The following is a 22,912-nucleotide window of genomic DNA, read 5'->3' as shown; positions in this document are numbered from 1 at the left end:
TAATTAAACGGTTGGATGCAGAGCACTGGATGACGTAGCATTGCACACATGGATGAACATCGTGAATTGTGACACACAGTGGTTGCATGTTGGCTGCATTGCTGTTGTGCAATATCCAGTTGAGGACATATCTGCCACAATTTGTGGTCATTGTGGGTCACCAATGTAGTCCCGTACAATACAGGGAACAGTACGATAGGACACAATAGTGTGTGATGGAGTAACAACACTTTATTTTCCCCAGTTGATGCACAGTGGCAAGACATGTCCATGTTACAACAAGTCATAGACCGTAATGTCTCCCTGCAAGACAGGGTCAAAAACTATACACTGTGAAGTGGGCTCCCTTATCGCATGTTATTTTGCATGGAGTTCCCACAAACTTCACAAACTGTTCTCACAGCATAACTGACACATTTGGCATCAAGAAAGAGTAATATATACCATGTGTATTGTTCCAGGAGCATCCAAGTACCTAGGGCACTTCCATTTTCAAGTTTTACCATCATTTCAGTTTAATATATATATTTTAATGAGTAAATTCTTTCCCATTGCTGTACATGGCATGGTTGGTAGTATGAGCAACCCATATTATGAAAATGACAGTATTATAAAAGTAGTTTTACATCCAAATTCATGAATTCAGTATTGTAAATATGAAAATAAGTTCAAACACGGCCAAAAATCAGATGGTGTCATAGGTTTTTGAAGTTGAGAGACATTCCATCAGCTATGATTTATTACAAACTTTCAGACTAAACAAATGAAATGACATAAAATATCAACCTTTGCCCCCAGAATTTGGTTGGGCCAGAAAATGCTAATAAAAGTGAATCAGCATTCTGATTTTGGATTTTTGGAAATAGTCTGAATATTTCTCTTAAAAATAATTTGTAAGATCATGTTGCATGATATCTAATGGTGCATTCTCACTTTTTCAGGCTCTCAAGCTTATTGTAGGTGCTGGAGCAGACCCTACAGCAAAAGATGTTGTTGGTAGAACAGCATTCCACAGAGCACTTGGATGTAAGGAGAATTTCCAGTACCTTCAGAAAATACATCCCAATTTCAAGGATGGTCTTGATAAAAAGGGGCAACCAGCCATAATGAGAGCCATTTCTGCATTTCTACACCACTATGATATGCCACAGGTGATAAAACTTCTAGTGCAGGGAGGTGCAGATGTCAATTTATGTGACCGAGATGGAAAGACAGCTTTGTGCCTGGCAATAGAGAAAGGTGCTTTCTGGGTGAGACTATATTTTTAAAGCACCAGTTATCACTAATTATGTCATTTAGTAAGACATCCACAGGAAGAGATGAAAAGCTGTGACCGATCTCTAAAATGGAGCTTGTTTTGTTACTCTGATGTTGTCGATAGCATTTACCATAAATCATTATATAAATGTGATAAGTAAATACATGTTATAATAAAATAGGTATTTGTCAAGTAAAGTATGTGGAATTGTTGTTGTTGGTTCTTTTCTCACCCTTTTTGCCTGTTGTAAAAGTATACATTCTTCTCTTGCTTGTTTAAGCATTTTTGAGCTCCAGAATCTCCACAACTTTTATGAGTGTATGTCATAAGTTTGTCAATATACTGTTTTGGTCAACACAGTCTCCAATGCTCTGAGTCAAAATTTGTTCTTCTAAATGGAATTCACTAGTATATTTCTAGTCGAAACAAGGCCCTGGGAGTAGACAACATTCCATTAGAACTACTGATGACCTTAGGAGAGCCAGTCATGACAAAACTCTACCATCTGGTGAGCAAGATTTATGAGACAGGTGAAATACCCTCAGACTTCAAGAAGAATATAATAATTCCAATCCCAAAGAAAGCAGGTGTTGACAGATGTGAAATTTCCGAACTATCAGTTTAATAAGTCACAGCTGCAAAATACTAACGTGAATTCTTTACAGATGAATGGAAAAACTGGTAGAAGCCAACCTCGGGGAAGATCAGTTTGGATTCCGTAGAAATGTTGGAACATGTGAGGCAATACTGACATTATGACTTATCTTAGAAGAAAGATTAAGGAAAGGCAAACCTACGTTTCTAGCATATGTAGATTTAGAGAAAGCTTTTGACAATGTTGACTGGAATACTCTCTTTCAAATTCTAAAGGTGGCAGGGGTAAAAAACAGGGAGCGAAAGACTATTTACAATTTGTACAGAAACCAGATGGCAGTTATACGAGTCGAGGGGCACAAAAGGAAAGCAGTGGTTGTGAAGAGAGTGAGACAGGGTTGTAGCCTCTCCCCAATGTTATTCAATCTGTATATTGAGCAAGCAGTAAAAGAAACAAAAGAAAAATTCAGAGTAGGTATTAAAATCCATGGAGAAGAAATAAAAACATTGAGGTTCGCCGATGACATTGTAATTCTATCAGAGACAGCAAAGGACTTGGAAGAGCAGTTGAATGGAATGGACAGTGTCTTGAAAGGAGGATATAAGATGAACATGAACAAAACCAAAACGAGGATAATGGAATGTAGTCGAATTACGTTGGGTGATGCTGAGGGAATTAGATTAGGAAATGATACACTTAAAGTAGTAAATGAGTTTTACTATTTGGGGAGCAAAATAACTGCTGATGGTTGAAGCAGAGAGGGTGTAAAATGTAGACTGTCAATGGCAAGGAAAGCGTTTCTGAAGAAGAGAAATTTGTTAACATCGAGTATAGTTTTAAGTGTAAGTGTCAGGAAGTCGTTTCTGAAAGTATTTGTATGGAGTGTAGCCATGTATGGAAGTGAAACACGGACGATAGATAGTTTGGATAGGAAAAGAATAGAAGCTTTCAAAATGTGGTGCTACAGAAGAATGCTGAAGATTAGATGGGTAGATCACATAACTAATGAGGAGGTATTGAATAGAATTGGGGAGAAGAGGAGTTTGTGGCACAACTTGACAAGAAGAAGGGATTGGTTGGTAGAACATGTTCTGAGGCATCAAGGGATCACAAATTCAGCATTCGAGGGCAGTGTGGAGGGTAAAAATTGCAGAGGGAGACCAAGAGATGACTACACTAAGCAGATTCAGAAGGATGTAGGTTCCAGTAAGTACTGGGAGATGAAGAAGCTTGCACAGGATAGAGTAGCATGGAGAGCTGCATCAAACCAGTCTCAGGACTGAATACCACAACAACAACAACAACAACAACAGTATATTTTGTAACATTGGTTAACTTTCTCATAACTCTTTTTCCACTTTTCACAAGTTTCCCCCACAATTCTGGTTTCTGCGAATGTAATTACAGATGTTCTGAATTACTTTCTTATATTTAATCCCTTTCAAATATACAAGCCTGTACTCTTTGTCTTTCTCTTCCTCACGTTAGTTTCATATGCTCCTATTGGCACTAAGACAATGTATCTGCAATTAGATTTTCAGATCCCATTACATAATTTCATAGTAAGTAATTCTAAGAACTTGGCTGATCTTGTTAATGTGCTGTGATACAATTTGCACTCCTTATGGCCTTGCGGTCTGAAGAGACAATAGTTATATGCCTTGACAAGTAGTTTCTAAATTTAGTAGTGCCAAGTGTACAGCTAAGAGATCTTTCTTGGTTACAATGTAGATTCTTGCATGTTTTTGGAGTGCCCTACTCATAAAAGCAATTGTCTAGTGTTTATCTTCCCCATTCCATAATCACTAGCATCATATGATACACAAAAAGGTAAGGGTAACTCTGCCATCTACAATATGTTGCAGTTACACAGAGCACATGTTATTGCATCAAAAGATTCCTGACATTCTTTGTCCCATGAACAAATTAAATTATTTTTATTTATTTATTTATTTATTTTTATAAATTATGCAGGCATGGTGCATTTACACTCTGAAACTAAAGTAATTCCTATAATATCCACATATTCCAAATACTGATTTCAATTGTTTCTTATTTTTGGTCTCTGGAAACTGAGCACTGACTTTAACCTTATCAAAATCCAGAAGTTTACCTCTCTTGGCAAAAATTTCAGGTCATAAATGACAAATTTACATTTTTCTGATTTTAATGTCATCCCTCCTGATCTCAATTTGTCAAACACTCCTTTTAGTAACAAACAATGTTCATCACACTTCTGACTGCAAAGCAAAATGTCATCAACAGAAACTTAATTTAGAAGACAGTTCCTAACCTAAACATGATACAAAGCTCTGATAAATTTAGCTACAGAAACATTTAAACCAAATGGTAAATGCAATACTTGTAATATTTACCACTGTATAAAAACATTGTGTGTTTCTGAGATTCTGGAGCAAGTGGAACCTGATGGAGGTCCAGACATTTTATCAATCTAATACACTGTAACTTATGTGATAACTCATATGCGTCCCAAGAATGGTCAATTTCTCAAATTTGTTCAGATGTATGGAGTCTAAAACAAATCTAGCACCTCCAGCAAATTTTGCCACTACTACTAGAAGGTTATTATAATTGTTGCTGTTTCTCTCAAATATACCATAAATTTCTATCTTTTGCAACTCGTTTTCAGCAACTGTTCTTCTTGCTTTTGGTACATTATATGGTCTTATAAAAAATTGCTCGTAAGGTTTAAGTTGTAGTACACATTCAAAATTCTTTAAACTTCCTGCTGTATTGCTGAACACATCCCCATACTTCCATCATCCTTTAACTCATTCTTTTGTTCATTATTCAGACCCACATTTTTCATTGACTCCTTTTTTTCATCTTCCAGTTTCTTGACTGTCCTCTACTAAATAACATTCCTCTCTCACAAATGACAAATTGTTCATGCTTTCACAAGCATCTTTCTTTCCCTTCTCTAGAATTTCATTTGGATTACGTTTTATTTCTTGTTTGTGACACATAACTATTTTTCTCTTTCAGTTCAAGAACTGTACTAATCTGTTTCCAAAATAAAATCTTCTCTGTTTCTGGAAATATCCCACCTTACTTTGTATACAGCTACATCTATATTTACATCACTACTCTGCAATTCACATTCGAGTATCAGGCAGACGGTTGATCAACTAATTTTCAAACTATTTCTGTACTGTTCCATTCTTGAAGAGGACATAGGGAAAATACACTCTAAAATCTTTTTATGTGCACTCTTATTTGCATTATTTTATTATGATGGTCATTTTCCTCTAATTGGTGGATCTCAACAAAATATTTTTGAATTTGGAAAGAGAAGGTTGGAGATTGAAATTTCATGAAAAGATGTCACCACAACAAAAAAGTCTTCATTTTAATGATATCCACCACAGCTCTTGTATCACATCCTTGACACTCTCTACCCTTCTTTGAATCTTTTTAATGTCCTCCATCAATCCTATCTGGTAATAATTACATACCACAGAGAGATACTCTTGCAAAGAACAGACAAGCATAGTGTAGACAATCCGTTTATTGCATTTTGTATTTTTTTATAGTTTATTGATCCAAGAAATCACAATATTATACAATTTGTACAATGATATTGTACTGGTCATGTATAAATTTTTACAATGTAACTGGATAGATGAAAAATCTACTCACCAAATAGCAGCAGGAGAACATACATATAAAGATATTTAAAGGTATAAATATAAACTATGTTACATTATATTTTAAATAATTGATTATTTTTGTCGATACACATTTTTACAATTTTAATTTGCTATATGAAAGTCTGTTCATTATTACAAGAAGGTAACAGACATCACATAGTACTTTCACTTGGTAGGTGGGTTGTAAATTCTTTTAAGAATATGATGAAATCCAATGGAACATGGTGGAAGAAAAATAGGAATAAATACAGACCACTGCTTTACATACTTTAAGGAAGCATGTACATCCACCTGATCGAATGATGTCTCTGTGAAGTGACTGACCAGTACAGTCTCCTCTTTATACTGTTGATTATATAAATGTGCATTTCTTAATGGGTTGCTGTCATGTGTGTCCTGCAGAATTCCTCACTTAAATTTATAGGTGGGAAAGTGACTGTCTTAAGAATATAAATACACAGAGCAAGTAAAATAATTGATGCCTTGAAAATTGGTATGGCAATTGTGTGAAGTGTTACCTTTCCGATTATCTTTAAGGTTCTTTTCTGTGTCAATAAAGTATTTGTGTTTGAATAGCTGCAGAAAGGTGTGTTACAAAATGTAACTGGATGCACTATAGCAAATTAAACTGATATGCAGTAATTAAGTCACAGCAATGGTGGAGTACTCATAAGGCATAACAAAAGCCACACTTTCTTTAAGTAGGTTATCTTTGCCCAAAATCCATAGTACTGAGCTGTCTATCCACAGTCTAAGAAATTTTATTTCATGTACCTATTCTTTTACTTCATTATGAAGAGATATTGGCTCTGTGTGGCTTCCATTGTTCCATGAGGGCTGCTTTACTCTTGATGGGCAGTAGTTTATTGTTATATAGCAAGTTCACTGCTGTCACTTATGTCACTTCTGATAAGCTCCAGTGAGGTGTTCTGGAAGAACAGATTTGTATCATCAGCAAACAAGACAGGAACTGTGGATGGTAAGTTTTTGGGTAGTTCATTGATGCATAGGAAAAAAGAGGAGAGGCTCTAGGGCCCCGTCAGATAGTGCGTGTTACTAATGCTTCCTCTGAACGAATTTACCTTGCTTCTTGTGTCGTGAGTTCAACCAGCTGCTTCCTGTTGGAGAGATATGAGCAGAACCACTCATGCAGACACATTCTGGCTTATGTAACAGCAATGAGTGATCTACAAATGAAATGCTTTTATGAGATGTATAATGAACCAAGAGGAATAGTGTTTCTCATTAAACAAACTTATATTATAGTATGCAAAAGTGAAAGTCACTTCACTTATTGATTTGTTTCTCCTAAAGCCAAATGGATTTTCAGGTAATAAGTAGTTGCTTTCAAGAAATGTGATTGAATGTATGTAGATGACTTTTTCAAGTATTTTAGAGCAGCTTTATATGACGGTAATAGGCAGATAATCGTTAATGTCATGGGAACTATCTTGGCCATCTTGAAAGCTTTAGGGGAAATGCCATCTATAGATGAAGTTGTTGATAATGTCACATAGTGATTCAGAAATTTGGAGGTCAACCATTTTTATTATGAAGATGAATAATCCATCTGTGCCGAAAGCATAGAACTCTTTCATTAGCCTGATAATTTTCAGAACTTCATGTTTGGATACAGGTTAAAAAAAATGATTTTGTGAATGCTGTGCCTTTTATACTCAATGTTTTAGAAGGGAATGGGCACCCAGATGATAGGCTGATAGCAAAGCTCATGAATTGTAGAGTAATGTATTCCATATTTCTGTTGTATCTGCAGCAGGATTACCACGATAGCATACGTATTCCTATTGTGTCTGATTGGTACTCCTTTTCGTTGTTTCAATGTTCCACATGGCCTTATATTGATTGGTGTATTCACTTACGTACTTGTTACTGTGCAGTTGCATAACCCTATAAATTACTTTTCTTAGGATTGTCTGTTACAGCTTAAAGAAGTTGTGGAAATTTGAAACACTGATGATAATTCTTTGCTCATATGGTACCCTCTTAGTATTACATGACATTCTTATGCCTTTTGTTATCCACCCATGTTTTAATCTTCCACTTTGGTATTTTAAACAATGGAAAATTCAGGATGAAATTGTGACAGTATTATGAAAAAGATACTTTGCTACTTGCCTTATAGTGGGGATGTTGAGATGCAGACAGACACAACAAAAAAGACTGCTAAAGAAGTGAGCTATCAGCCAAAATGCCTTCCTCTAAATAGACAACACAAGCACACATTCACACAAGTGTGACTCACACACACATGATGACTGTCTGGCCGCACACACATGATGACTGTTTCTGGCTGCTGAGGCTGGAGTGCAGGCAACTGCACTGCATATGATGGGAGAAGCTATCGGGAGCAGGGAAGGGGAGGAATAGCAGATTAGGAGTGGCAAATGGTAAAGTGTTGTTTGTGGGAGTATACAGGGATGTGGTGGAGACAGGGTGTGGCAGCTAGGTATGATCAGGAGGTTACACAAGGTGGTATGGTAGGGCAGGAAGAAGAGAATTAAATAACTGTGAGTGTGATGGGGGAATAGAAAGCTGTGTAGTGCTGGAATGGGAGCAGGGAACAGGAAAGGTAGGTGAAGGACAGTGACTAATGAAGGTTGAGGCCAGGGGGGGTTACAAGAACATAGGATATATTGCAAGGAGAGTTCCCACCTGTGCAGTTCAGAAAATCTGGTGTTGATAGGAAGGATCCAGATGGTGCAGGCTGTGAAGTAGTCATTGAATTGATGAACATTGTGTTGGACAGCATGCTCAGCAGCTGGGTGATCCAGCTGTCCTTGGCCACAGTTTGCCAGTGGTCACTCACACGAACAGACAGCTTTTTGGCCAAGGTGTCCATGTAGAATGCAGCACAGTGGTTGCTGCTTAGCTTGTAGGTCATATGAGAGGTTTCACAGGTAACCCTGCCTTCAATGGGATGGAAGATGCTTGTACTGGACTGGAGTAGGTGGTGGTGGGAGGGTAAGTGGGACAGACTTGCATGACCTTCATGCAAGACCTGTTCCATACATCCTCTGACCACATTTTGCAGAAGCCTCTCCAGGCACCTAAAGATTGTTACACTTGCAGGCCAATACATATCCTCACTGGCTGTGTTTGTGGTTAGTAAAACAAGAGAATTTAGGAACTGTAGAATTCACAAATACAACACTACAAGTAAAAACTAATGTCCAAGTATTCCTTATAGACTATGCCTACTTATACTGGATTCACAATGGAGTTTTATAATCTGGTGCAGCAGTCTATAACAGTTTGCCAAGATATGTCAGACTGAAACCTGAAAATCAACATAGTAGAAGAATCAGTACATTTATTTTCCATTGACAGCAGAATAGACATTGCCTTTTATATGTAATTACACACATATATAATTACAGATGTACTGTACTTAATTAAAAACATACAGTATTATAGATATGTAATCATACACATTGAAAAACAGAGTATCAACATAAAATACAAGCCCCTCCTTGTACAATGTATCATTACATTTGGATTCAGTTATGTAAATTTTACTTTATTCTAATGTTAGTATTGTATGCATTTTGCGAGCTTACAGACATGTAATAGCATTCTGTGTTAAGCTACTTAAAGTATTTTTTTAATATCAGACGAAATAAGCATCTGTATAGGTTAAAAGGAGGAGCACTGGCTTTTTTAATGTAACTGTTTTTGTCCTAATATACATATAAACACATAAAGTACTGTAAGTGTAATTCCTTAACTGTCAGTGTGAGTCAGTTTACACTCATCATGTGAGGGTCACTCCAAAAGAAATGCACAATATTTTTTTAAACAACCAATTTATTTTCCATGTCTTTGATATTTTTAACATCCTGGAACTAAGGGTTATATACTGGCATGGTAGAAGTAAGGGGCAGCACATTTGAGTTACTATTTAGCAGCCTGCACAGCATGTTTGACTCTTGTCCTGCTTCTCCTAATCCCACTCAGGTTGCCAGTTCAGTCACTATTATGCATTTGTCAGCCAAAATCATATTGTGAACATGCTACACATTCTCAGGAATCTGTGCATTGCTTGGTCTGCTATCATGCAGGAGATCTTGAATATTCGCCAGATAATCTGCTTGTCAAATGACTAATAGTACTGGAGTCAACAGTGTCATCAATGTAAAGTTGTGCAGTCTCTTGTGAATGTTTGTCACTGTCTTGTTTTTACAACACAAACAAACATAAAATGCAGCAGATACCTCAATGGAAAGCTATGATAACATGACTGGGAAAACATGTTGAATTAAATTTGAGTACAGGTGGGAAGAATTTTTCTATGACCTCTGTGAGTAGCAAGGATGCAGACCAAAATTTTAAGAATGTAGGAGAAGACAGATTGCTACTTACTGCATTCTGGCCCTAGCTGCTGGAGTAGGTGGTGAGGTGTGCTTGCTTGTGTGTATGAATGTTGTGTGTTTCTCTTTTTCTGATAAAAGCAGTAAGCTTTTGCTTGTTAATGTATATACTGACTGTATCCACAGTCCTGTAGGCTGTCATTCATTATGGAATTTATGGAACTTTATATGTGAATGAACTAAAAAAGAAGACAAGTATTTTACTTAAACATTACTTATATCTTTTTAATGTTTATGATTTTTTAGGCATTGAAGGAACTAATAGAGGGTGGAGTCACTTTATCATCTTGCACAAAGGATGAGCTTACAGATATTCTCCACATGGCTGTGTGGTACCATCAAGATGAGGTAATTTGGTAGAAATAAGTGTTATAGATCATAAAGTTTGTGATATGGTTATAATAGAGGGAAACTTTCCACATAGGAAATATATATCTAAAAACAAAGATGATGTGACTTACCAAATGAAAGTGCTGGCAGGTCGACAGACACACAAACAAACACAAACATACACACAAAATTCAAGCTTTCGCAACAAACTGTTGCCTCATCAGGAAAGAGGGAAGGAGAGGGGAAGACGAAAGGAAGTGGTTTTAAAGGAGAGGGTAAGGAGTCATTCCAATCCCGGGAGCGGAAAGACTTACCTTAGGGGGAAAAAAGGACAGGTATACACTCGCACACACGCACATATCCATCCACACATACGGACACAAGCAGACATATTTAAAGACCAATATGTCTGCTTGTGTCTGTATGTGTGGATGGATATGTGCGTGTGTGCGAGTGTATACCTGTCCTTTTTTCCCCCTAAGGTAAGTCTTTCCGCTCCCGGGATTGGAATGACTCCTTACCCTCTCCTTTAAAACCACTTCCTTTCGTCTTCCCCTCTCCTTCCCTCTTTCCTGATGAGGCAACAGTTTGTTGCGAAAGCTTGAATTTTGTGTGTATGTTTGTGTTTGTTTGTGTGTCTGTCGACCTGCCAGCACTTTCATTTGGTAAGTCACATCATCTTTGTTTTTAGATATAGATCATAAAGTTTAGTTCATAGTAAGAGTTAGAAATGTGTAGTAATTATATTTAGAACAACAGTGTCTGCTTTATAATGGATATAACATGAACAATTGGAAAACGGCTGATTAGCCACATTTTGGTGAAGTCTGACACATTGTGAAGGCTGCACTGCATCCAAATATCAGTGTGTATAAAAGTGTGTGTGGTATGTACATAATTTTGAAACAAGGAAGTACGGGAGTTAGGGAACTAAAACTTTCAAAATACAGTCAACATAAATATATTGATGATGAAGTTAAAAGCTGTACTATGCCAACTAATGATGGGTGAAAAACGACATGTACCAAATCTTTGCATAAATAACAACAATGTAGGAAAAGATAGATAGCTGCTTTCCATAAAGAAGACACATCAAGTTGCAGACAGGCAAGATTAAAAGACACAAAGAGTGTCTTTTAATCATGCCACGTGAAGTTGCAGACAGGCAAGATTAAAAGACACAAAGAGTGTCTTTTAATCATGCCTGTCTGCAACTTCACGTGTTTTCTTTACGGTAATGGGCATTTCCGTGTCAGGCCCTCTGTTGTTCTTGGTGTGCATAAACAATTTGCAAAACCACCTGACAGTTGCAGAAATGGTGATGTTCACTGATGACACTAGCATTTTTATTAAAGGATACACTGAGGATGATCTACAGCAGAGTGTCTCTAGGACAATAAATGAGACAGTTAAATGGTTTAGTGATAATGCTTTGATTATAAATAAGTATAAAACAGTATTGATGAATTTCAGTAATATTAAAAGTAAAGCTAGAAGAAGAGTAAAAGCTGAGTTAGGGAACTATGTTATTGCACAAGCTCCAAGCACAAAATTCCTCGGTATACTGGTGGATGAGCACTTGAGATGGGAAAAGCATCTGGAAGTTTTGAGTAAAAAATTAAGTCCTTGCTGCTATGTGCTAAGAATGCTTCGGGAATGCTGCAACACTGAATCATTGCTGTGTGCCTATTATGAACATGAACAGTTTACTTAGTTATGGTGTGATCTTCTGGGAAAATACAGGTAAAGCAAAACAACCTTTAAGACTTCAAAAAGGGGCTATTAGAATAATGGAAGGGATTCCATGCAGAGTGTCATGCAGGGAAATATTTAAAGAATTTAAAATAGTGACTCTTCCTAGCTTATACATCTATGAATGTATATGCTTTCTGAAAACTCACCAGGAATTTTCTGCATTAAATAATCAGGTTCATAACCATGAAACAAGGAACAGGGATGATTTTCACACAGATACCCACAAAGGTGAACTCTACCAAAAAACTGAGGAACCGCAGTTGACAAAATCCCCAACACTTTACTTATCAGTCATGGTTCAGCTTGTTTACTTTTTACACGACAGTCTAAATCTTCAGAAAGTATGAGCAACATGGGTACCAAAAGAATTGTCAGTGCAGTATAAGGCACAAAGGATGGACATCTCTTGTAAACATTTGGTCCTTCATCACTGCGAGAGAGCTGGATTCTTAGAGAAAATTGTAACTGTAGATGAAATGTCAGTGCATCATCAGGGATACCAGAAGTTAAGAAATTTAAACATCAACCATTAGCTGGTGAGTTAATGCTAACACTGTTCTGGGACATGGAAGGTGTGGTAGCTATTCATTTCATTCCAAGAGACAAAACAGTGAACAGTGAGAACTATTGTGATATATTGTGAACTGAACTGAAACCTGCATTCAGATCCAAATACTGCAGAAAACTGTGGAAAAGTGTCATCCTGCAGCAAGATAACATTTGGCCATATTCTGCAGGACAGATGACCAAAAGAATAAATGAGTTGGAATTTGTTTGCTGGAACACATGCCATAAAGGCCAGACCTGGACCCAAGCAATTTCCATATGTTTAGACCATTGAAGGAAGCACTCAGGGGATGAAGATTTGCAACTAATGCAGAAGTCATTGATGTAGTGCTAAATTGATTACAGGTGCAACCAAAAAACTTTTTTTCCAGTGGACTTTCCAATGGAATCAAAAAACTTGTGAAATTCTGAAAAATTTTGTTGAAGTACATTATGTAGGAAAATAATTTATGTTTCAGTTTTCCATCATTAGACTAAATATTCCTTTTCTCAATAGTCCCTTTACTTTTTAACTTCCCCTTGCAGTACAGAGGGAAAGAAATCAATACAGTTTTCCTCATTAGCTGACTCCCCCATCATCTATCTGATTTATGTGTCATAGTAAACTTCCCAGGGAACAACATTATAAAATATTACAGAGGGATTGAAAGGACTATAGCACACTTTCCTGCTTTCCCCCTGAGTTTCCACTGTCTAACAGCATTTTAAAAACATTTTGAACTGCAAGAAGAAGTTAATTCTTCAGCATGGAATCGCTATAATGTTTGACTGACTTTGATATTGGGTAAGTTTTTGACATGGGAATAATTTTGTTTACTTTTCTTAATCTCTTTGACAAGTGCACTTTAGGTTGTAAGTTAGATTTGTAGTGTGTGTTATGCAAGCAATTTTAATGTATTTAAATGAATTTAATGCCAACAGTATAGGGAAAGACAGATTGCTACTTACTGTAAAGAAGACACATTAAACAGCAGACAGGCACACTTAAAAGATACTTACATAGAGCTTTCAGCCACAGCCTTCATCAATAAAAGAGAGACACCTACCATTCACGCACACAAGCAAGTACACCTCATGCACACATGACTGCCAATCCGAGCATCTCAGGCTGGGATGCAGCTATCATGTGATATGCAAGCAGCATTTTGGAGGGGACAGGGAAGGGGAAGGGATAGCAGTGTTTGGGTGGGGAAAGAGATGAACGCTGTCTGGTGGAGTGTGCAAGGAGTAGAATGCCAACAGATCTCTACCACAATAACATTGTGGTTCAGGTATTTGATGTAAATATTGTTACTTTTTACACTGCTGACATATTTTTTGAGACATTTTAAATGTTGAATTAACATTTTGACACTTGACAGACATTACAGATGTGGAAAATAATTAATCCAGGGATGATGGTCACTATAATGTTTGACTGACTTTGATATCAGTTTTTGAGACAAGTTTTTGATGTTGGGATTAAATTGTTTACTCTTGCCAACAAGTCTTCTGTAAGTTTGAAGTTAGATTAGCATGTTTGTTTTATAATACTGAATGCGGCTCATATTACAATGCTTGGATATCAGTGAGACAGGATGTGCTGGAACTAGCAAAACACTCAGTGAGTGAGTTCAGTCTCACTTATGCCTGCCTGCTTGTCTTGTCATACTTGACAACACTTTAGATATGGAATATAATTAAACTGAGATTTTGTTGTGACTTGACCAGAAATCAAACTTTGCACATATGCAAGTGCTGCTTTATGTAATTTTTGGATAAATTATTTGGGATATGGAGCAAAAAGTTCAGAGCATTTGGATACTCTCAAGCATCCTGTAAAGTACTTTGAAATACTGCAAGTTACACCATTTACATAGTTTTTTGTTGAATGTGACACAGAAAAATAAAGTAAAATATATATTTCAGAGCGTTTTGGTACTACTAAGCACAGCCAAAAATACTGCAAGTTATATCATTTGTGTAATTATTTGGATAATTTCTGTTGAACATTGATAAAAAAGAGGGAGAAAAAGAAGAACAAATAAATCTAAGCCCCCAATTTATGCAGCTCAGATGAAATGTAATTTTTTTAATATGGTGCAGATACTTTTGAGCAAGATTGAGATGGATGCATTATGACAGGATTTTTTAAGGGTCTGTAAAGTACTAAGCAGTGATTGGCTGCTTCATTTTAATGGAATGCTGTGAATGACTTGAGAAGGTGTGAGGTGGATATGGTGGGCATGCAGCAAGGGGAGCTAAAAGTGGGAGGGAGAAATGGGGCAGGGCCAGTTCCACCATGTGTAGGTCAATTAGGCCAATAACCCGGGAAATACTGAGACACCCTCCTCTCTAACGCCACATAAACTACTGACAAGAAACTATGTTCAATACATGTGAACTTTTTTAGCTTACATGTGTATGAATGTGCAGTTAATTATGATATGAGATCAGAATCTGTTTCTTGATGTTCCTTAATGAATATCTTGCTCATAAAGCCTTGTGTTTCACGGTAAAAAATGATGTTCACGTGCTGGGTGTGATTATTTTCAATAATATAATTTGCACATTACTTCCACTTGTTTTTCATCAGCTCTTTTATTTTCTTCATTTTCCACTAATTAAACTTCCACAGGAGATAAACAGTAACCAGGTTTTTCAGACAATACCAATTGAATTTACAGCCTAGCAGCTCACACCATAATGTGTCAAACAACTGACTCCTCCATTACTTACAGACTCCATACTACTTGTTACATACAAGTCAACAACAAAAATACATGAAGATGCAGTTCAGTCTTTTACATCCTATGAGTCTCATACAATTAACTGCTTCTTGTCAAATTTTTTTCAGAATAAATCATACAAATAAGAAAAATGACAATAATTTTAAATTATAATTATGATTTAAAATTAAATTGAAAATGAATCTTGCATTATTCTTATACAGGGTATGTCAGTTCTATTTAAAAAAAGAAAAAGATAAATAAAAAAGGTGATTAATTTTGGTTTTTTAGATAGCAGAAATAATTTACCTTGGACTGTGTCATAAATTCAAGGTGAGTATCATATTTTATGATGCAAGAGAGAGAAAAATAGGAGCACTGATCAGTTTCATTACAGTGTGACATCACATACATGAATAGAGTGGACCAGAATGCCTGTAGCAAACACTACAATGTTTGAGGATGAATATTTACGAATTTTTTAGCTCCTGGTACAATTTTCGTGGATTCAACATTATAGCATGAACGTACGACTTTATAACAAAATCTGGATTACTGTATAATTTTAACTCATTGTGGAGCTGTCTCTTTTATTCCTGGTTTAGTTCACTTACCGTATTTACTCGAATCTAAGCCGCACTTTTTTCCGGTTTTTGTAATCCAAAAAACCGCCTGCGGCTTAGAATCGAGTGCAAAGTAAGCGGAAGTTCTGAAAAATGTTGGTAGGTGCCGCCACAAATGACTTCTGCCGTCGAATATATGTAGCGCTGCATAGGCATGCTTTGCAGGCACAAAGATAAATACTAGCGCCAAAATCTCCGCGTCAGTAAATAAATTAAAAAAAAAAAGGGTGGAAGACAAGCCTTCTTCTCCGCCCCGAGTTTCGACCACTGCATTTTATACATTATCCAACGAAGTAAATACAAATTCCGTATTGTTCATCTTCGAATGTAGCCACAGTCTAATGAGACTGTGATGTAGCAGCATTTCAATGTAGTACGAAAATCCGACTGGCAAGACTGTTTGGGATGTTTGTCAATATGGCCAACACTACGTTCTGAATTTATTCCTACCTGTGAGAAGAGATGGTTGCTAATAGGAACTTTTATGAATTGTGAATCACACACAGTATTCTCTTCGCCATAAGAATAATACGAATATAAACATTTTGCCGTGTATTCTTTCGTGTTTGCTGCTATCTCATTTAAATCCTATCTGCCGAATAAACTACGAAACTAGGGTGAGACAACAGCAAACGCGGAAGAATATACATATCATGTCATGTTTATATTCGTATTATTGTTATGCCTAATAGTGATACAGGCAGAAATGAAGCACGACAATTGACTAGATTTTTAAATCTAAGATGACTCTAATTTCTGTGCAAAATGTAATGTACTAAAGAGGCGTCTGCAAAGATTTTCAAACGGAGAAAAATTTTCGCTGAACTCTCGTTCAGAACGTCTTCTATCAAAAGCAATATATTATTTGGTTCTTGTTGATCATTATCAAAGAAAGCAGCAGTGTAAGTAACAACATATAGCAGTCTCTTGCCATTGTTTTGCTAATGAAACAATTCCTCTCTTTTTTAATTGTAAGCGGCGGTAGCGCGCACGAAAACAAGCCATGCCGCGAGCAGGGACAGGCCGTAAACACTCATTATCAGAATGCGACAAACAATTCATGACACAGTTAGAGTAATGCATTTTCAGCTTAGAGTGACGTAAACACCTATAACAAACAGAACGGCACTTACCAGATCAAAGCAAAATAAGCAATTAATTCAAACCAGACGAAGCACGTGAAAAAGGAAAGGTACCCGTATATATACGGACGGAGCGCGTGACGCATAGCAATGGCTACCTAGTAAAGCTTAACTGCTAAGCTTACGACTCGAGCCTACTGTAGCTGTATCGTCATTCATTCGACCTAAATTGTGTCTCATGTTACAATGGACCAACTTTGTTTCGATTTGGAGGTGCGGCCTAAAACTTTTCTCTCCCCTTGAATTTCGAGTCTCAAATTTCAGGTGCGGCTTAGATTCGGGAAAAATTTCTTGATTTCGAGTCTAATTTTTCAGGTGCGGCTTAGATTCGAGTGCGGCTTAGATTCGAGTAAATACGGTACATTAACTGCTTACTTTCTTTTAATAAGCCTTGGGAGAAACAATCCATTGAATGCATTTAAGAAACAATTTAAGTGCTTGTCGTAGTTTCTGGTGTTTGAACTGCAGTGTTTTACAGGCCAGCTTATAACACTTAGTTTACTGCAGAAAAAAATCCATATTATTTTGCTGAAATTCTTTTTTATATACGTTTTCTGGAGACTTTAATGTATCTGCTTGTGGCAGCTCAACAAACAAAACAGAATTATATGGAGTATTTATTTATTTATTTATTTATTTTATCCATCTTTCAGCACCTACATGCAATCGATGTCGTCAGAAGAGTTACAGCTATTTGTACATTATGTTTTACATACCAAAATATTACATAGTAAAAATATGGCAATGTTGTAAACTATTAGCTTACAACAGCCTCTACACCTAGATCCATACATAACAGTAAGCCATAATTTATCAGCATTAACATGCAATCAATGTTGTCAGAAGTATTATAGCTATTTGTACATTATGTTTCATATAGCAAAAATATTACATGGAAAAAAAAAGATAGTGTTGTACCCTATTAGCTTATAGCTAGCTGCCTCTACATCCATAACTATACATAATAGTAAGCCTTAGTTTATCAATAAATTAGATCATCTTTACAACTATTCTGAAATTCTTCTACACTGTAGAAAGTATTTTTCTTCATCCACACTTTGGTTTTAGTTTTGAAAATATCCATTGAAACCAATTGAGCCTGTACGGGTAAAGTGTTGAATAATTTTATGCCTATGTATTCATAGCTAGATTGGGTTTTCTTAAGCCTGGTTGTGGGTATATCAATCATATTTGTTTGTCGAGTATTGTGTTGATGAACCGATTTCCTTATAGTGTAGTTGTTTAAGTTTTCTTTTATGTTTAATAGGCAACAATATACGTAAAGAGATGGGACTGTGAGAATTTTTAAGTCTCTAAAATAAGGTCTACATGAGGTCTTGTTGTCTGTGATTCCGTACAAACGTCTAATTGCTTTCTTCTGCCAAGTGAAAATTTTTTTGGCTCCTGGAGAGTTACCCCATAAAAGAATGCCATATTGTAGATGGCAATGAAAGAAGGCATAGTATGACTGAAGCAATAAATCTTGTGTAACACATGTGTGTAGTTTGGCTAGTAGGTAGATAACTCGTGATAGCTTTCGACATACATAATCTGTATGTGTGTCCCAAATTAATTTTGAGTCAATGTGTATTCCTAGTAGTTTAACAGATGATAACTCCATGTTACTGTTTGATAAACTGAAGATTATCTTGACAGTCTTTTCATGGTTCATAGATAAGTCATTAGCTTTAAACCACATATTAGATATTTTGAGACACTCTTCACTTTCCTCCTTCAATATGTTTATATCCTTTCCAGAATTAGCTAATGTTGTGTCATCAGCATAGAGGATAGATTTACAGGGTAAGTTGTTCGGAAAGTCATTTACAAACAATATAAATAGTAGAGGGCCAAGCACTGAGCCCTGAGGAACACCTCGTTTTATACTTAAAGTCTGTGACTGTTGGTCATTATGCTTTACTATTTGTTTTCTATTGCTGAGGTATGATTCAATTAGTGAGAGTTCCAGGTGTTTGATTCCATAGCAACACAGTTTATCTAATAATAATTTGTGGTTAACTGAGTCGAAAGCCTTACTCAAGTCAATTAGAATGGCTTCAGCAGATAATTCTGACTCAAATGCACTTAGTACAAAAGAGATAAGGTTTTCAACTGCTTTGACTGTTGATAAGTTTGACCTGAATCCATACTGAGAATCATTTAATATATTATTGTCTGATAGGTGTATGCATATTTGCTGCATTATGCAATGTTCTATTATTTTTGAAAGAATAGGCACAAGTGAAATTGGTCTATAATTATTGATACAGGACTTGTCACCCTTTTTGTATAATGGTATGACAACTGTTTTTTTGAGACATTCTGGAAAGTGTCCACTCGAGAGCATCCAGTTTATCAGTATGCAAAGGGGGTATGTTATGAGATCTACAACTTTTTTAATTACATAGTTTGACAGGCCATACACATCTTCAGATCTAGAGTATCCTAATTTAGAGGTTGCTTTAATTATATCAGTTACTTGTACTTCTCTCCATTTACAAGCTGACACTATGTTTGTAATGTTTTGTTGAAAATTTCTGCCAGATATGGGGTGAGAAATAGGTGTATGTGTTGAATTGGAATTCTGGTTGCTATGGGTTGGAAGGCTAAGATTGGCAGAGTTGACAAAAAAGTGATTGAAATCATCAGCAGTGACGTTAGCAGCATTTGTGTTGTCTTTGTAGTTTATATCCATACCTAGCTCTGCTTTTATTACTTTCCATGCAGCCTTACATTTATTGTGTGATTTTTTAATGAAATCACCATTTGCCTTATACTTGGCTATTTTAATTTCAGATCTATATTTTCTTTTCAGGTTTTTGTAAGTTTCTTTATCTACTGCTCCCTTTTTGACCTTATCGTGACAAGTAATTACCAATAGTCTCAGTTTTTGTAATTGGGGTGAAAACCACTTCTGTAAAGTTGAGTGGCTAGGTTTCCTAACATTTTTGTTTTTTTGTTTTTTAACCAGTGGACAGCATGTGTGGAAGATTTCAGAAATGATTTTGAGGAATGTGCTGAAGGCTTCATCAACATTTCTGGAGGAATGTATAACAGTATTCCAATCTATAGACTTAAGTTCTTCTCTATACTTGCTAATATTTGTATCTGTAGATAGTCTGACACACTGAGTTTGTTCCTCGTCTTCTTTTGGTTTTTTAGTAATTAGTTTCACCCATATACCTCTATGGTCTGACAGGTAATCGACATTAAGTAAGCCTAGCTCAAAATCACATTTGTATACATTTGTTATTAGATTGTCAAGACAGGAGGAGTGCCTTGTAGGACTTTCATTAGCACAAAAGAGATTATAGGATCTTAACATATTTACTAAATTAACATTTCTGGCTGTCATTTTCCTAATGTCTATGTTTAGATCCCCAAAGATTAAAATTTTGTATTTAGTATATTTTTGTATACTGATCACAAGTTTTTCTAAACGTTCTATAAATTGTTCTACATTACTTTCAGGAGTGTGATATAAAGACACAGTTATGAGCTGTATACTAGGTATAATAAAAGCAGCTGCTTCAAAAACACCTTTAGTGCATAGGTCACTAACTTCAAGAACAGAAAACTTTAGGTCTAGATCATTGCTAATATATATGGATGAACCCCCATAGGATTCACTGGGTCTGCAGAAGTATGTAGCTAATCTGAAACCTGATGGTACATACAATTTTATATCCTCTTCCTTTAACCAATGTTCGTTTATACATAAAATCATTCTTTTGTTACTTTTTAATAGTATACCAAGCTCATCAGCTTTATTTTTCAGAGACCTGACATTTAAGTGCAGAAATAAGATAGAGTTACTGTCACAGGAGGGGAGGAGTACAGTATTATGGGGCAATGGAGAACATTTAATTGTTTTTTCAGCCCTGGAATCTACGTTAGGTGGCGGTTGGACTTCCTTGGAATAAACCATAAAAAATCTTCATTTCTCTTAGGTAATTTTTTGGGTCTGTTTGAAACACGGTTGGAAGTTTGTTTCACTTTACTGTCCACAAGTTTTATAGGAACGTGTTTTCCCAAATCATTTGGTATCACTTCATCATGAGACAAAGATGATACTTTACTTACTGTGACTGGTCTATTCTTTTCTGCTACTCTTGAAGGTGATGGAGGAGGAGCTTGTACTGTTTCTGCTGTTGGTGAAGTTGGTTTAGTTGCTGCTGGTGGAGGAGTTGGTTCTACTACTGCTGGTGTGGGAGATGGTGCTGCTGCTATAGGAACTAGTTCTACTGCTGGAGGAGTTGCTTCTGCTGTTGCTGATGGTGTTTCTTCTGCTATTTCTGGTGAAGTAGTTTGTGCTGTTACTGCTGGTGAGGGAGATGGTGTTACTGCTGTAGGAGCTCGTTCTAATGCTGAAGGAGTTACTTCTGCTGTTACTGAACGTGGTTCTTCTGACGCTGCTGTTGATTCTACTTCTGTTAGTATTGCTTCTTTAGGTACTTCTGCTGCATTTTCTGTTACTGTATCTAATTCTGCATCAGTCACTCCTAGAGATACTTTCTGTGATGATGATACAGGTACCACTGAAGATGTTGTTGGTAAGTATTGCAGTCTCTGAATAATTTCCATTAGCTTTAATGTAACAAGTTGCTTTCCAAGGCCATTTAAGTGCAGCCCGTGAGTAGTGTGGAATCTGCGTCCAATGGTATTAATATTAACAACAGAAACATTTCTATATTGTTTGCATATACTGGAAAAAAGTTCATTGGCGGCACTAATTTCCTTGTTTACACACGACCAGGACATCAAGTCGTACCTTTGTGGTATATTTACGAGGATAACGTTTGTATGACTTAGTTCAGATAAACACTTGTTTAATTCGCAACAGGCTTTAGATGTATCATTTTGATAAATGTCATTAGATCCACCAAAGAGGACAACAAAATCTTTCGAAGACAGCTTTTTTCTTTCTTCAGAAAAAACTAGTTTTCTTATTTCTGAGAGGGGCGCCCCAGGCTTTACAAAGCTCATCGATTTCACATTTGAAGCTTTATTTATGCGTGAGACAATACCGCGGCTGTGGCTATCGCCTAAAATGTAAAGTTTTGGAACATGGACGGGAGTTTTAGACTGATGTTTTCGTTCGCACTCGCAACAGGTTACACCACTGTTTGTGTTTTTCCCGCACTTTCTACAAACATAAACAACAGAACTGTTGTTAACAAAAGTTACAGTATCTTGAGGTAAAACGCTAAGCCTCTTTGCTTCTTTTTCATACTGTTCGTGTTCGTGATGTTTTATAACTGAAAACTCTTCCAGTAGAGCACTGATAACTTCGTCTTTGGTGTTTCTCATATTAGGTTTTTGACCTAAGTCGCCTTTGAAACAGCTATTGCAGAACCATAGTTTCCTTTTAGGACTGACATTAACACACGAATAATGAAAAACCGTTTTACAATTTAAGCACATTATACCTTTTACAACACGTTTCTTGCAATGGCATGTTGTATCAGAGTTCACCATTTCCCACGAATGAGTCGAAGTACTTGCTGGATGAGATGCCTGATTATAACATTTTCCTGTTACCAGGTTTTTTTTGGCGTCTACTTTTGCGATAATATAACATGGCATACATGTACTGTCATAATACACACAGAATTTGTTGCATATCGAACACTTTACCTCGTTATTTTTTGACTTTTGTACGGAACTAACATACTCCCGATCTACACAGTAGGTGTACACAGTAGGTCTACACAGTACTTTTTGGATTTTCAAATTCATAGATTGTAATAATATTGTTAATGCAGGCAACTAACCTACTGTTCTCTAGCACCTTCACAAAAATTTAATGTGAAACCTAATTTCTGAGTTAGGTCATGTTATTTCATGGATTAACTGTTTTCAACTAAAACACTTA

General features: G+C 36.4%; 1 protein-coding gene and 1 long non-coding RNA gene across 4 annotated transcripts in view; one reads left to right on the top strand and one right to left on the bottom strand.

Moving 5' to 3' along the window:
• LOC126416752 (uncharacterized) overlaps window positions 1-13,647 on the bottom strand; it is a 106,294-nt gene extending 92,647 nt beyond the window's left edge. For both annotated transcript variants that reach the window (XR_007575522.1, XR_007575516.1), the window contains exon 1: window positions 13,564-13,647. This is a non-coding gene — a long non-coding RNA (uncharacterized LOC126416752). The remainder of the gene's footprint in view (window positions 1-13,563) is intronic.
• The window catches only part of LOC126416741 (serine/threonine-protein phosphatase 6 regulatory ankyrin repeat subunit A-like), a 716,260-nt gene that overhangs the window by 536,579 nt on the left and 156,769 nt on the right, over window positions 1-22,912 (top strand). The window lies entirely within an intron of this gene.

Source organism: Schistocerca serialis, chromosome 1 (assembly GCF_023864345.2).
Source record: "Schistocerca serialis cubense isolate TAMUIC-IGC-003099 chromosome 1, iqSchSeri2.2, whole genome shotgun sequence".
NCBI lineage: Eukaryota > Metazoa > Arthropoda > Insecta > Orthoptera > Acrididae > Schistocerca > Schistocerca serialis.
This window is presented reverse-complemented; position numbering and strand designations above follow the sequence as displayed.